The 16,712-nt window shown below is 44.7% G+C and overlaps 1 long non-coding RNA gene and 1 pseudogene across 1 annotated transcript; both read right to left on the minus strand.

Annotated features, from left to right (window-relative positions):
• Positions 1 to 6,419: 6,419 nt before the first annotated feature.
• LOC115538030 (uncharacterized) lies at positions 6,420 to 6,721 on the minus strand. Its single transcript, XR_003975001.1, has 3 exons — positions 6,710 to 6,721; positions 6,516 to 6,628; positions 6,420 to 6,435 (listed from the first exon to the last, which is right to left on the minus strand). It is a non-coding gene; the product is annotated as an uncharacterized LOC115538030 (long non-coding RNA).
• Positions 6,722 to 9,577: 2,856 nt separating this feature from the next.
• Positions 9,578 to 11,055, minus strand: LOC115538029 (putative nuclease HARBI1; annotated as a pseudogene).
• Between the last annotated feature and the right edge of the window lie 5,657 nt (positions 11,056 to 16,712).

A 16,712-nucleotide genomic window follows, 5' to 3' on the forward strand; every position in this document is an offset into this window, starting at 1 on the left:
TGAATGGTATTCGCGATACACACTACCGAATGAATCCCGGACAGCTCCTTATATCCCCAATTCTTACACAATACAAAGTTGGACTTTCATCAAATATAGAATTTCCCATCAGGGTCATACTGTGTGGATGTCAGCATACTCCTATGTCTTCTGAATCCCAATGTGACCTTAGAACATATATTATCCTTATACAAACAGAGATGATGCACATGTGTGAATGTAACCGTGGACCTGCACTGCCATACCTATACTGGAACTTTGACACTAATTCGTTCCCCTAGATAACAGTCGCAGGACTTTATAGAAGACCCAAACCAATTTCAGCTGGGGCCTCAGAAATCCAACAAGTGCGCACTCATTCGACCTGCGGACCTGCGCTTGTTCTATTGGAACTTTGACACTAATTCGTTCCCGTAGAACACAGCCACAGGACTTTATAGTAGGCCTTATCAAAAAACAAAAATAACAATTTTGTATCAATTTAGAACCATAAACCGCTTGTTAGTTAACCATAACAACAGAGCGTCTATGGCTGTGCGCGCGCACACTCTATCTCTCGCTGGAGCTCCCCAATCTCTCTTCAATGATTAATTTGATTCGTTGGACTGAAGAGACGCTTTGCCTGCAGCAGAGCTTCCAGACGGGACAGGAACAGATCAAACAACCATATTAATTTGTGGTAAGACAACTTACCAATAATTTGACGAGCTCTAGGGTTGTGTGATCCGCTCGTGCCCCGTCCGTCAGTCCAGCAGCCGGGCTGTCTCTGCTCCTCAGTCCTGGTCGTGACGCCAAATGTTGTAGAATTAATAATAACAACTTATCTAATTCACCTCAACTAGCTATAAGCAAAGAGGAATCGGGGAGTCCAGGTCAAGTATAGATGGAGAGTTTATTGCCACCCGCAAACGAGAGACAACAAAGCTGAATGGTATTCGCGAATACACACTACCGAATGAATCCCGGACAGCTCCTTATATCCCCAATTCTTACACAATACAAAGTTGGACTTTCATCAAATATAGAATTTCCCATCAGGGTCATACTGTGTGGATGTCAGCATACTCCTATGTCTTCTGAATCCCAATGTGACCTTAGAACATATATTATCCTTATACAAACAGAGATGATGCACATGTGTGAATGTAAGCATTGTCTTCAGAGAGTACATCAATATGGGAGTAGACTGGACTCTCTGACTGATGTATCACATGGCCCATCAGGTGAGAATATCCTGGACCCAACTCACTGGTGTCACACGGCACACAACATCTAGGTTAGAGGTGATCAAGCTCTTCTCTCACCATTAAAGTATATATATGATATGTAGGCATAATAATAATCATAGTTTAACATAGAATGTAAGGCTAAATTTCCACCACACTAGTTACAGAATTTTGAATGCAATATGCAGAATGACATCGAACTACATGACTGCGACATGCTGCCTGCCGCCGGTTGCCGCGAGCACCACCGCCTCGCCCGGCAGCAGGCAGCCGGGCGGGTGGTGCCCTCGCGCCGGCAGCAGGCAGAGCACGGTTCTGGTCTAATACAGATTGATGTGGAAGTGGAAGAACCAGAGACGTCGGAGAACCCGACGAAGTCCTTTGTGATTCATTATATCGTCTCGACGTGCACACAGCTTTTGGCCGTGATAATATGTATTATTTGATATAGATATCTATGTATTATATGATATTATTTAGATATAGAGCTCCAGGACTGTAACGCAAGTGTTGTACACTTCCTTGTTATTTGGATAACCGTTCTGCTGTTGTGTGATGGCGGCATAACACGTCGGACTCTCGTCTATGGTATTTCTACAACTAGACCCGTAGTGGAGGTTATCTCAGCCATGGTTGAGAATGAATTGGGGAAAGGAACTTTGGCTTTGACCTCCCTGAAGTCATGAACCACGACATGGAGGAGAAAGGGATTGTTGACCGCGGTCGTCTCCCGCCGGAGCCTCGCTGCCGATGGACCACCGCCTCGGCTTCAGGATGCGGTGAATAGCGCTGACCGCTGCCGAGGCGGCGGGAAGCAGGGCTCAAGCGGGATACATTCGCGGCCAAACAATCCCTTTCTCCTCCATGTCGTGGTTCATTGTAGCCTACTTCAGGGAGGACTGTTCCTACTACGGTTGTACAGGGCAGAGTAACCACCAACATAACAATCAAGACTCCAGGACTTGTTGTTCCGTCCAACACCCTGTCCTCTTCCTTGTGATTCCTCTGTATGTCACTCCTATATCAAACCCATCTTTCCCACTCTACCTCCCAGTAACAGCGGCCAGTCAGAGCCTCTCTACCAACACCTGGGGCCGGGAGTCAAATCTGTCTGGGTGATCCGGATACGACTGGTCCTCTCTAACCAGCGTCACCTTCCTGAGGCCTGTTTCAGGTAGCTGGTTTAACATACTCTGAGTTTAATCCTGCGCTCTGAGTTGGTTGACTCAGAGTTCAGGGTTGAAAAGGCAACTTCTGGGATTTCGGTTTCCGAACAGGTGATCAGCGTTGGGTTAATCAACTCTGAGTATGTTCACTCTGGGTTGAGGGCGTGCCTGTTGACTATGAAGAGCGATCATCAATGGATCTCTGATAACATGATCAAACATGGACCAAAAGCGTAGATCCACTTACTTTTCCCCCACGGAATTGGAAATTCTAAGGAACGCGTATGCCGAGCAGTTACCCATTTTTACAAATGGGTAACTGCTCCCGCGGGCAGCGAGAGCGTGAGAGAGAGCTCGCAGGAATAGCTGAACAAGTCAATGCGTGAGTGAAAATAAATTAGTAAAATAAAAATAAGAGGAATGTTTAAATATCTTCCACTTATTCAATATGTAGATGTGTGTGTGTGTGTGTGTGTGTGTGTGTTGTGTGTGTGTGTGTGTGTGTGTGTGTGTGTGTGTGTGTGTCAATTACGCAACCCCGAGTTGCCCCACGAGGACTTGGCAGCAAATGAAGTACAAAAATATAGTTTAAACAGGTAAACTAATGTTTAATTGAAATCAAATCAATTGTGCTGTTTTGCCTGCTCTACCTAATTTTAACAGCTATGTTCAACATGTATTATATATTTGTATACTATATTTAAGCAGTAAATGTTAAGTAGTAGGCCTAGGCCTACATTTCCCAGCCACCCCAACACTGCCAATATTTAATAGGATTTAGATATATTAGAAGGCTACACCTAGGCAAAATGCATTATAAATATATATGTGTCTTCAAAATAGCGCTTACTGAATATTAGGGTAACATTTTCCTCCATGTTAGCAAATCGAAAAAATGCAGAGGCCCGGCAGACTGGAGGGGGTCCACCACCTGCAGCCCTCACAGAGGCTGAGGAGATGGCCCTCAGCCAACAGAGTATGGGTCCTGTGGCTGAGGGCAATCCCTGGGGGAGCTCCTCTGATCCCCCCCCACCCCCCAGGATAGAAGTGCCTTTACAGTATAAGAGGTTGGTTATTCAAAATAATTAAATATGTACACGCAACCCAGCGCGTTGCAAATTAGATGGGGCAATATTCTGGCTCAAGTAATAATTGCACTGTCTAATCATCTTCTTCCAGTTACTGATGGCGTCATCGCCCTACTTGAACCAGATGCCCTCCACCAACCTCCATGCAATTGTAACAATTCAAAAGATGCAAGAGGATACTTTGGAGATCCAAATTTTGGAACATAAGTTATAGGTGGGTGAGGTGGCAAAACTGGGATAGGCTACTGTTCCCTGCTCTAAAATCATACCCAATATAAATTACTTTACTTTTTTTTGTGCTTTCAGGAAATAAAAAAATCCTCATAATAGTACATTGTCTTTATTAGAACACGGGCTGTGGTGGGACAAGTATTTTGTTGAACAGTTTACTCAAAGGGTTTTACTTCAGTGAACAATGCAGACGATTATGCTGAGCATGTGCATGTAGAGAAGAACAGCATCTGGTTAAAAGCAGTACCAGGATCTTTTCTGCCTTGCATTCTTAAAATGAGTTTCTTGACTTGCAGCAGTTATAGGTCCGTGGTTAGTCAGCTACTCTGATCATGGGAAAGCCACAACGTTGAAGTGACTGTAGTACAGAGCGGGTGGGATGCACGGGGCGGATCATTCTGCACATGCGTTAATTGCGATAAAAAATAAAAAAATAAACTTAAAGCATGCCCCTGGTGCGTTTGACAGTTAACATGGGGGCTGAGAAGGTGGTCTAAATAAATGATAGATTGCGCTGAAAAACGATAGCGCTCGTGAAGAAAATTATCAGGAAAATAAAGTATATCCAACCGGGGTCTTAATAATCGTTCCTCACGGAGATTCCTTCTGAGGATCGCAGCCTCTACGTCCACAGGCTCTCGTAGAAAAGGACATGCCATTTCTAACACTTCCTTCTGTCGGAGAGCTGCCTTCAGCCTTATAGACAACAAACTCAGAGTAGGTCTAACCACCTCCCGAGCAGGGGCCCGTTTCAGAAAGCAGGTTCAACAAACTCTAAGTTAAATCCTTAACTCTAGGTTAACCAACTCTGAGCTGCAAAACTCTGAATTTTCGGTTTCAGAACAGGTGATAACGCTTAGTTCAATCAACTCTGAGTCAAGAGCTGTGTTCGAAATCGTTCCCTATCATGGATGTAGTGCACTAAATAGGGTGCACGCCATTTTGTAGGGTGTTCGAATTCTCAGTGGTCCACTATATAGGGCACTATATAGTGGACTTAAAATAGGGTACATACGATGTTCCCTACATGTTACTCCCGTATACCACAATGCAATGCGGTTGTATTTTTCCAGGGGAGAAGAAGAAGCCGAATGACCGCGAAAACGAATACATTTAATGATGGAGTCTCCGGGTTTCGTTTAGAAATGTCAACAATTTATTTGGGATTTGACATAGAATATTTAACATTAAAAATTAATTAAACAAGGAAATGTAACATTCAACATCAATACAACCTCCAGCTTTCGTCGTGAGTGCCAGGTTTGTTTACATGATGTGGGCGCATCTGTCTGCGTCACACAAATACCCGGCGCATTTACTGACGCAAATTACGTTTAGAAATGTTCAGCGTAGTGTCCGAATTCTCGTTCCCTATTCCCTATATAGTGCACTATATCATGTACACTATATAGGGAATAGGGAACGAGTGTATAGGGAGCGATTTCGAACACAGCTAAGGTAACTCTGAGTGAAGCTCGTGCATGAGGATATAAAAAGCCCTCATCAATGGAACACAGATAACATGATTCACCATGGCAACAAGTACTAACAAGCCTCGATCCTCCTACTTCTCCCCAGCGGAGTTGCAAATCTTAATGACTGCATATGCAGAAAGCGAGCATATCTTTTTACTAAAAAGCAATACTATGGCAGCAGCCAAAAAGTGGGAGCTCGCGTGGAAAAATATAGCTGACCGAGTCAGAGTATTTGAGAAAAAGAAAATGTTTTCTCTTGAATGCTCCACTTATTCAACAATTATATTCCATATGTGTGTTTGTGCGCACAGGTGCAACCCAACAGGCCCCAAACGGACTTGGCTGCAACTAAAAATGAAATATAAAAATGTAGTTCAAACAGATAAGGTATAATTTAAGTACAAGCAATTGTGATGTTGTTTAGCCTGCCCTCATTAAACAGCATTTAGTGGCTGCATCAACATGTGATGGATATATTTAAGTAATTAGGGAAATCTGCTAAACAAAGAAAAATCCCAACACTGCCAGTATTTAATATTGTCTATATGAAAGCAACGCCTAAATGCCTTTTATACATACAAGTCTCCAAATTTGTGTTTTCTGGTTATCTTAAAATTTGACCTCCATTATAGCCAACAGAAAAAAGGCAGTCAGTTAGAAATGATTGAAGCATATCATGTCTCTAACAGCAATTCCATCTCGTGCATCAGCAGGGGGGTCAGGATTATTATCTGGATCATTCGGGGAAAGAGTAGGACATTGTTCTCCTCTAATAGTGGCAATGTTGTGGAGAACCAAACATGCCACTATAATGTCACAAGCCCTTTCCGGGGTGACCCTGAGCCTACTTAGGCACTGGAACCGGGCCTTGAGTATGCCGATGGTCATCTCCACTCTGGCTCGTGTCCTGCAGTGAGCCAAGTTGTAGTGTTGCTGTGGGCAAGGGTCAGGGTAAGGGGTCGGCAGATAGCGCTGGCAGGGGTACCCTCTGTCTCCGAGTAGATAACCATCAAACTCTCCTATGATAATACAAGATACACTTTATTGTTTCAGTTGTAATAGGAGGAAACAAAATATTGATCATAGGATATAACTATATACTGGATATATAAACTATATATATATATAAACTCACCACGGGCAAATCTGGCACTCAGTGTAGACCCACGAAACATTCGTGAGTCATACACAGACCCAGGCCACTTCGCTTCCACATTATTTATCATGTATCATGTGCGTCACATATGATCTTCACAGTGGAGAACAGTAATTAGCTGTATAGTGAAGCATATTTCATTTGGAATGTTAAAGGCTATTATTTAGGCCTACCTGTACATTAATGCTGTGGACAGATTTCCTATTCACACAATCTCCTTAATTTATTGAAGGAGCTATGATAGGAATGTGAGTGCCATCTATGCAGCCAATCACACCTGGAAACCCTAAAATATATCAAATTGACTGATTAGTGCTTCAAGTCTCAAAGCTTAATGACATAAATGAATTACTGCTTAGACTGATACCTGCAATTCTGTGGAACTCTTCTTTGAGAAGTCTGGTGGGTCTGTGACTTGGGAACACTACAAACGTGCATAGTAGCCGTTTCAGTGCAAGTGTCACATTTCGGAAAGCCCGACAGACAGTTGCATTGGACACATGCTCTGCATCACCGACGTTATACAAAAAACTGCCGTTGGCAGAAAAACGAAGTGCAATACAAAGAATTTGCTCGGAACTGAGAGCGTGTCCACGATGTGTCATGTGAGCGATGTGAGGGCTGAGAATATTGTTTATATAATTTATTGATGATGCAGAGAAATGGAAACGCTCAAACAGGTAGCTACTCATCAGGGAATGATAAAACATCCAAGTATCTGCGCCTCGACATCAACTGGCTCTTCAATAAAAGGACACGCCATGTCTGCCACTGCCTTCAGTCTGCAGGCTTCAACTTAAGAGCAGGAGAAACTCGGGGTTAGTTGAAGAAAACCTGCCAGCGAGCAGGTTAGGTTCACGGAGTATGTTGCCAGGGTAACTGACTCAGAGTAAAGCTGAACTGGCTTTGTGAAACTGAAAAACCAGAGTTTCCCTCATCTCAGGGTTAACTAACTCAGAGTTTTCACTAAACCTGCTTTCTGGGGCCCCAGGTTGAGGGCATGCCCCCAGGTTAGGTCCACGGCGTATGTTGCCGCAGCAACTAACTCTCGGTTGCGCTGAACCTGCTACCTGAAACGGAAAACCCAGAGTTTCCACTAACTCAGAGCGAACAAACTTGGGGTTGCCTCAAAACCAGCTACCTGAAACAGGGCTCTGATCTGGGGCCGCAAGTTTTGGACACTCAGGTAAAGAGAGGGGCGGAACTGTCAACCGACCACCATCTGGTTGTGAGTTGGATCAGGGAATGGGGGAAATTTCCGGATAGACCTGGGGCCCGTTTCAGAAAGCAGGTTCAACAAACTCTGAGTTAAAACCTTAACCCTAGGTTGAGCAACTCTGAGCTGTCAAACTCTAAGTTTTCGGTTTCAGAACAGGTGATAACACTTAGTTCAATCAACTCAGAGTCAAGGTAACCCTGAGTGAAGCTCGTGCATGAGGATATAAAAAGCCTTCATCAATGGAACACAGATAACATGATTCACCATGGCAACAAGTGGTAAACAGCCTCGATCCTCCTACTTCTCCCCAGTGGAGTTGGAAATATTAATGACTGCGTATGCAGAAAGTGAGCATATATTTTTTAAAAGAAGCAATACTGTGGCAGCAGCAAAAGCGCGGGATCTTGCGCGGCAGAAAATTGCTGACCGAGTCAATGCTGTGAGTATTAATTTGAGAAAAAAAAAGAAATGTTTTGTCTTGAATGTTCCACTTATTCAACCATACATATTCCATATGTGTGTCCCTGTGAGCACAGGTGCAACCCAACAGGCACCAAACGGACTTGGCAGCAGCTAAAGATGAAATTATAAAATGTAGTTCAAACAGGTAAGGTATAATAAAGTACAAGCATTGTGATGTTGTTTAGCCTGCCCTCATTAAACAGCATTTAGTGGCTAACATTCAACATGTGATGGATATATTTAAGTAATTAGGGAAATCTGCAAAAAAAAGAGAAATCCCAACACTGCCATTATTAATATTGTCTCTATGAAAGCAACACCTAAATGCCTTTTATACATACAAGTCTCCAAAGTTTGTGTTTTCTGTATGTATTTAAATTGAACCTCCATTATAGCCAACAGAAAAAAAGGCTGAGGCCCGCCAAACAGGTGGCGGGTCCACCACCACCACCTCTCACAGAGGCTGGAAAAGATAGCCCTCAGTCAGAACAGTGGACGACCCATTGCTGAGGGCATCTCTGGGGGGAGTTCATCGGACCCACCCACGCCCAAGGTCACAGGGGCCTACATAAGAGGTAAGTTATTCAAATGAATGGCATGTACGTTAATCCTTTTTCTAGTGTTCGCTCAGTAATGGCCACCCATTCATCTTAGACACAACTTAGTTGGCACACTGATTTTTCTTGTAGCAGTAGGCTACAGTTCTTTGCAATTGGCTGCTTTTGCTTTCAGATATCAATCTATTTTAAGGTGACTCAGAGTTTGAAAAATTGTGTTTAAATTAGGTGGGGCACTTTTCTGGGTAATCAACTGTCTAATCTTCATCTTCTATCAGTTACTGATGGTGTAATCTGTCTCGTTGAGCCTTCTGCCATAACAGACCTCCATGCTGTTGTAAGTACTCTTAATATTCCACAGATTTTTCATAATTGGTAGAATATAACACACACATTCTGTTTCATTACAGGAGGATGATGAAGACACCTTATCAGCTGCCACAGAGAGGGAAGATGCAGAGAGGCCTGCTGAAGTACACACCTTTTTTTTTTTTTTTAAATAACTTTGGCTTCAGTTAATAGTTTTGTTCCACAATACAACTTGCAACTTCTTTCTCTCCAACAGAGCCATGCTGGAAATTACAATGAGGAAGAAGGTCCATCAACCTCCACAGCACAGCTTACCTCAGTAAGATGTTGTTCAGCATTGACCCACAACTTACAATGACACTAAATAGACATGGCACTGAAATTCAATGTCATTTATGTTCCTATAGCTCCCTGTGAAACAACTTTACAAGGTATATTTAGAATCTCAAATAAACAAATCACACCTAGAAATGGAGCACATAAGGCTGCAGATCACCAAAACAGAAAAGGAAATACAACTGCTGGACCATCAGTTAAAGGTGGGTGACGTGCCCACAGGTGAATGTTTTTTAATTGTTTCAACAACAAAGGATTAACAACTGTACAAAATTTGTCCTTCTAGGAAATAAAGAAGACCTCATAAAATGAGATGCATATTGTCGTTCTTGAACATTGGGGAGGTGATGGGTCAGACACATATCATGTCTCTAACAGCTCTTCCATCTCGTGTATCAGCAGGGGGGGTATGATTAATACCTGGATCACAGGGGGAAAGAGTAGGACATTGTTCTCCTCTAATAGTGGCAATGTTGTGGAGAACCACACATGCCACTATAATGTCAAAAGCTCTCTCTGGGGTGACCCTGAGCCTACGAAGGCACTGGAACCGGGCCTTAAGTATCCCGATGGTCATCTCCACTCTGGCTCGTGTCCTGCAGTGAGCCAAGTTGTAGTGTCGCTGTGGGCCAGGGTCAGGGTCAGGGTAAGGGGTCAGCAGATAGCGCTGGCAGGGGTACCCTCTGTCTCCGAGTAGGTAACCATCGAACTCTCCAATGATAATACAAGATACAGTTTATTGTTTCAGTTGCAATAGGAGGTAACAAAATATTTCATCATAGGATATAACTATATACTGTACATAAATTATATATATAAACTCACCACGGGCAAATCTGGCACTCAGTGTCGACTCACGAAACATTTGTGAGTCATGCACAGACCCAGGCCACTTCGCTTCCACATTGTTAATCATGTGGGCTCCATCACATATGATCTTCACAATTTGGAATGTTAAAGGCTACTATTTAGGCCTACCTGCACATTAATGCTGTGGACAGATTTCCTATTCACATAATCTCCTTCATTTATTGAAGGAGCGATGATAGGAATGTGAGTGCCATCTATGCAGCCAATCACACCTGGAAACCCTAAAATATATCAAATTGACTGATTAGTGCTTCAAGTCTCAAAGCTTTATGACATAAATGAATTACTGCTTAGACTGATACCTGCAATTCTGTGGAACTCTTCTTTGAGAAGTCTGGTGGGTCTGTGACTTGGGAACACTACAAACGTGCATAGTAGCCGTTTCAGTGCAAGTGTCACATTTCGGACAGCCCGGCAGACAGTTGCCTTGGACACATGCTCTGCATCTCCGACGTTATACAAAAAACTGCCGTTGGCAAAAAAACAAAGTGCAATACAAAGAATTTGCTCGGAACTGAGAGCATGTCCACGATGCGTCATGTGAGCGATGTGAGGGCTGAGAATATCGTTTATATAAATTATAGATGATGCAGAGAAACGGAAATGCTCAAACAGATACTCATCAGGGAATGATAAAACATCCAATCGGGGTCTAATAATCCTCTCCCGGTGGAGATTTCTGCGGAGTATCGCGCCTCGACATCAACTGGCTCTTCAATGAAAGGACATGCCATGTCTGCCACTGCCTTCAGTCTGCAGGCTTCAACTTAAGAGCAGGAGAAACTCAGGGTTAGTTGAAGAAAACCTGCCAGCGAGCAGGTTAGGTTCACGGAGTATGTGGCCTGGGTAACTGACTCAGAGTAAAGCTGAACTGGCTTTGTGAAACTGAAAAACCAGAGTTTCCCTCATCTCAGGGTTAACTAACTCAGAGTTTTCACTAAACCTGCTTTCTGAAACGGGCCCCTGGTAAGCCCAAACGAGTAGTGCGGGTGAACTGGGAACGTCTAGAGGAGGCCCCCGTCCTAGGTATCTTCAACTCACACCTCCGGCGCAGTTTTTCTGGCATTCCTGTGGAGGTTGGGGGCATTGAGCCGGAGTGGGCGGTGTTCAAAGCCTCCATTGCTGAAGCTGCGGTGGCTAGCTGTGGCCTCAGGGTCTTAGGCTCCTCAAGGGGCGGTAACCCTCGGACACCGTGGTGGACACCGGTGGTCAGGGAAGCCGTCCGATTGAAGAAGGAGGCCTTCCGGGATATGATATCCTGGAGGACTCCTGACTCGGTTGCAGGGTACCGACAGGCCCGAAGGGCTGCAGCTGCTGCCGTGTCGGAGGCTAAGCAGCGGGTGTGGGAGAAGTTCGGAGAGGCCATGGAGAAGGACTTTCGGTCGGCACCAAAGTGTTTCTGGAAGACTATCCGGCACCTCAGGAGGGGGAAACGGGGAACCATCCAAGCTGTGTACAGTAAGGATGGGACTCTGTTGACATCAACTGAGGAGGTCGTCGGACGTTGGAATGAACACTTTGAGGAACTCCTAAATCCGAATAACACGCCCTCTATGTTGGAGGCAGAGCTCGAGGTTGATGGTGTTTCGTCGTCAATTTCCCTGGTGGAGGTCACTGAGGTAGTCAAACATCTCCGCAGTGGCAAAGCCCCAGGGATTGATGAGATCCAGCCAGAAATGCTAAAGGCTCTGGGTGTTGAGGGGCTGTCATGGTTGACACGCCTATTCAACATCACGTGGGAGTCGGGTACAGTGCCGAAGGAGTGGCAAACCGGGCTGGTGGTTCCACTGTTCAAAAAGGGGGACCAGAGAGTGTGTGCCAATTACCGGGGTATCACACTTCTCAGCCTCCCTGGTAAAGTCTACTCCAAGGTGCTGGAAAGGAAGGTTTGGCCGATCGTCGAACCTCAGATTGAAGAGGAACAATGCGGTTTTCGCCCCGGACGTGGAACTACGGACCAGCTCTTCACTCTCGCAAGGATCCTGGAGGGGGCCTGAGAGTATGCCCATCCGGTCTACATGTGTTTTGTGGATCTGGAGAAGGCGTATGACCGGGTCCCCCAGGAGAAACTGTGGGAGGTGCTGCGGGAGCATGGGGTAAGGGGGTCTATCCTCCGAATCGGAGCAGCGGGGGCGGTATTGCGTTCGCTTTACCGCACCGTTGTAACGAAAAGAGAGCTGAGCCGCAAGGCAAAGCTCTCGATCTACCGGTCGATCTTCGTTCCTATCCTCACCTATGGTCATGAGGGCTGGGTGATGACCGAAAGGACGAGATCGCGGGTACAAGCGGCCGAGATGAGTTTTCTCAGAAGGGTGGCTGGCGTCTCCCTTAGGGATAGGGTGAGAAGCTCAGCCATCCGTGAGGAACTCGGATTAGAGCCACTGCTCCCTTACTTAGAAAGGAGTCAGCTGAGGTGGTTTGGGCATCTGGTAAGGATGCCCACTGGGCGCCTTCCTTGGGAGGTGTTTCAGGCACGTCCAATGGGGAGGAGACCTCGGGGAAGACCCAGGACTAGGTGGAGAGATTATATCTCAACACTGGCCTGGGAACGCCTCGGGATCCCCCCGTCAGAGTTGGTCAATGTGGCCCGGGAAAGGGAAGTCTGGGGCCCCCTGCTTGAGCTGCTCCCCCCGCGACCCGACCCCGGATAAGCGGACGAAAATGAGATGAGAAATGATGAGATGAACGTTTTAAATCATTGAAGAAATGTAAAAGTTTTAGTTGATGAACCATTAAATTAATCTCCAATATCCAACAACATAACATGTGTTAGTTATCTATGCCCTAGCTAGCACATGCGTTCTCTACTTCTTCTCTAGTACCACAACACACTACATAACAGTAAAGCCACCTAGTGGTGTAATCAGGTAGTGGACACAACATCCCCCCACAACGTAAAACAATTACTTCTCTCTGTAAGGACCTCTGAAGTAATACGATTAGTCTTATGTAAATCTATAACCATAGAACATTAAACCAAGTGATAGAAATGAGTATAATATCATGGCTAGTATCAGAACGTACTAGTTAAAGCTAGGGTGGGCGATTTTGGAAAAAACAGCCGTTGAGATTCCGTTGCGTGCTCTCTGGCCCCTCCCTGCAACGCTACCTGCTGTAGCTCCTCCCACCGAACGTGAACACGCGTTCAGATGGCACTGACGTGGCGACAGGGTCGTAGCACCAAATCCTGGGCCCCTATACTATAGGTACTAATGGGCCCCCCTGCGCTAAGTTGTTGACGGGGGGGGGGGGGGTATGGAGCGATTGTTGACGGGGGGGGGGGGGGTATGGAGCGATTGTTGACGGGGGGGGAGGGGGGGGGTATGGAGCAATTGTTGACGGACGGACGGGGGACGTGGCCGATGAGTAATTTTTTTTTTTTGGGCCCCCCCTCTGCCTTAGGCCCCCCCACAACTGTCCCCTTTGTCCCCGCAGTCCGTCGGCCCTGCATGGCGACCACACACAATCTCTCCATCATCATGCGTGTTCATGTGAATTCAGTTAAATTGATAGGAAGTAATGGTGGATCAAATGATTTGTTTACGTGAACCTGTTCGCATCAGTCAGTTCGCCAAGATGAGTCGTTCGCGAATCATTCGTTCGTTCGTTCGTTCAGTCCAGTTTCCGTTTCCGTTAGCAGTGAATAACATCATGCAATCATGCCATTGCGTGGTTCTCAGCTGAGTCAGTCAGACTTAGTGCTACCGGAAACTCGATGGAATGTTCGTTCGTTCAGTCAGTCCAGGTTCCGTTTCCTGTAGCGGTGAATCGCATCATGGAATGCACCCATTGCATGGTTCTCAGCTGAGTCAGTCAGACTCAGTGCTACCGGAAACTCGACTGAACTGGTTCAGTCGAGTTTCCGGTGAATCGAATGGTGAATCGAATCATGGTCATGGAATCTGTTTGTGCACGGTTCTGCTGACTCTGAGTCAGTCAGACTCAGACTCTCAAAGGATCGTGGAACTTAAGTCGGTCATCAGCTGCTGACTTTATCCTGAAAGGTGAGTCATTATCGTTAATTTTATATATTAAAAAAATACCTGAGATAAACGAACAATGTGTAACCCTAACCCTAAAATGTAAACACCAGGCTACTCCTCAAGAAAATGTAACGAACAACCTGAGGCTTTACTTTACCTCAGAGATAATGCGTTAGTTAATAATGATATGCCGTGCGGCATATCATGCGGCATCACCTGTGCATAGTGCTGCTGCGTAGGCCTACATGGACGTTCCAAGTATGTTTACTTCATGTATCGTTGAAGCTAACTAAGTATAGCCTAGTTATAACTATAACCTACTCCTGGTGCAGTGCATGCAACAGTGTGTGCCATTTATTCAGCTACAGTATGGGAAGGTTACTTTGAAAATGTAATTCGATACTGTTACAAGTTAGTTACCCTATTAAGAACGTAATAGTATGTGTATGTGTAATATTATTAATATTATCAAAGCCAATATACCACACTTGAGTTTTCCTTTTTAACCGTAGGCTACAATAGGCCTATCCCTCAACACTGAATGAGCTACTGTGTCAACTGTGGAACACAAACTTTAACATCTTTTTGACTATGAAATCATTCTGAGATCTAATAGATTTGATTAAAAAAAGTTTTAATAATATCAAAATATATAAATAAGAAAATTATTCACACACACAGTGGCGGCTGGTGAATTTAATTTTAGGGGGGGCTAAAAGTTTGTAAACCAAACCCCTGTAGGGGGTTCTGGGGGCATCCTTCCCAGTCGATTTTATCGTGATTTTCACATACAACTAAGCATTCTGTTGCATTCTGACAAAATAATAAAGACAAAATAGAACATTTCCTTACAAAGACGAATGGAGCCGGGGAACTAAGTTGTAACTTAATTTATTTGCCTTGTAGAATTCAGCAAGATTAAAAGTGCAAATACATCAATAATAATTGGGAATTATACACAAGAGTCAAGCATGCACAAATACGATAAAATATCAATATAATATGTGCAACCTTTTTATGTGCGGTTGTTCAATACACACTGAAGGCATGATGCCACCATAGGTTTGCAGAGAACTATTTACTATATACTAAGGCTGGGGGTAACCGATTAGCTATTAAACGATTAATCTGGCGATTATTTTATTGATTAGTCGACTAATCTAATGACTAATTGGACGATTATCTATTTTTCTGTTGCTCGATTAATAAAAACCATAATGTATCTCAAATAAATACCAAAAAATTCTTAATATACTCTATATAACACGGAACCCGTAAAGGGACATCAAAAAAATGTGTGCGTATACTCTCTTGCGCTCCGCCTCCAACTACGAGATGGTTAGTTACATCTTTCCTGCTGTCGGCTCCCAGACCGAGGAGCACAGGTGATACGTTCCCTCCAGGGCCGATGCTCTCTCGGGGGCATGACCCTTCACTTTGACCGACAGTGAGTCTGCTTATAGGTCGGAATATGATGGAATGAAGCGGCCACCGATTCTTGACAGGCTGGGTACTTTATTCTTACACACAACCGGACTCGTTCATTACTTCACTAGACTGACACGCACGCTATCGCTCGCTCTCCTCGCTCGTCCACCTACTCGCTGACGACACACACACACACACACACACCACACACACACACACACACACACACACACACACACACACACACACACACACACACACACACACACACACACTGCCAGTGATATGCGCACGGTATTTCCCCGTGCTCATGAGATCTTATCTCGTGCGCACAAGATACTTTCTCGTGCGCACGAGATACTTTCTCGTGCGCATGAGACATTGCTGTCGTGCTCTTATGATATGCCAACTCCATTTGGCAAAGAGTGCAAATCACAACACCTTTCCGTTTAGGACTTAACTTGAAGTATTTCCATACCCTTGATGATTTTGTGCGCGGACATTTTCCTTTGTTGTGACTTTCGTCCATTTTGCAATTTTTTTTTTTTTCGTGTGGCGAAAATCTCTGTCGACGAATTTTTGACGTTGACGCGTCGACATCATCGACGCGTCGCTACAGCTCTACTATATTCACACTGAAGGCATGATGCCACCATAGGTTTGCAGAGAACTATATACAATATGCACACTGAAGCCATGATGCCACCATAGGTTTGCAGAGAACTATATACAATATGCACAATGAAGGCATGATGCCACCATAGGTTTGCAGAGAACTATATACAATATTCACACTGCAGGCATGATGCCACCAGAGGTTTGCAGAGAACTATATACAATATACACACTGAAGCCATGATGCCACCATAGGTTTGCAGAGAACTATTTACAATATACACACTGAAGGCATGATGCCACCATAGGTTTGCAGAGAACTATATACAATATGCACACTGAAGGCATGATGCCACCAAAGGTTTGCAGAGAACTATATACAATATGCATAATGAAGGCATGATGCCACCATAGGTTTGCAGAGAATTATATACAATGTACACACTGAAGGCATGATGCCACTGTAACGACCCTCATTTCCAGGCATCCATGAATAAAGATTCAGAGACCGGGATTCCTCCGTAACATTTAATCCTGCATTCACAATATAACAAATTCCAATGTGACTGCGTGAATCGCCAACAGGGTTTC

This window comes from Gadus morhua, unplaced genomic scaffold, assembly GCF_902167405.1.
Source record: "Gadus morhua unplaced genomic scaffold, gadMor3.0, whole genome shotgun sequence".
NCBI lineage: Eukaryota > Metazoa > Chordata > Actinopteri > Gadiformes > Gadidae > Gadus > Gadus morhua.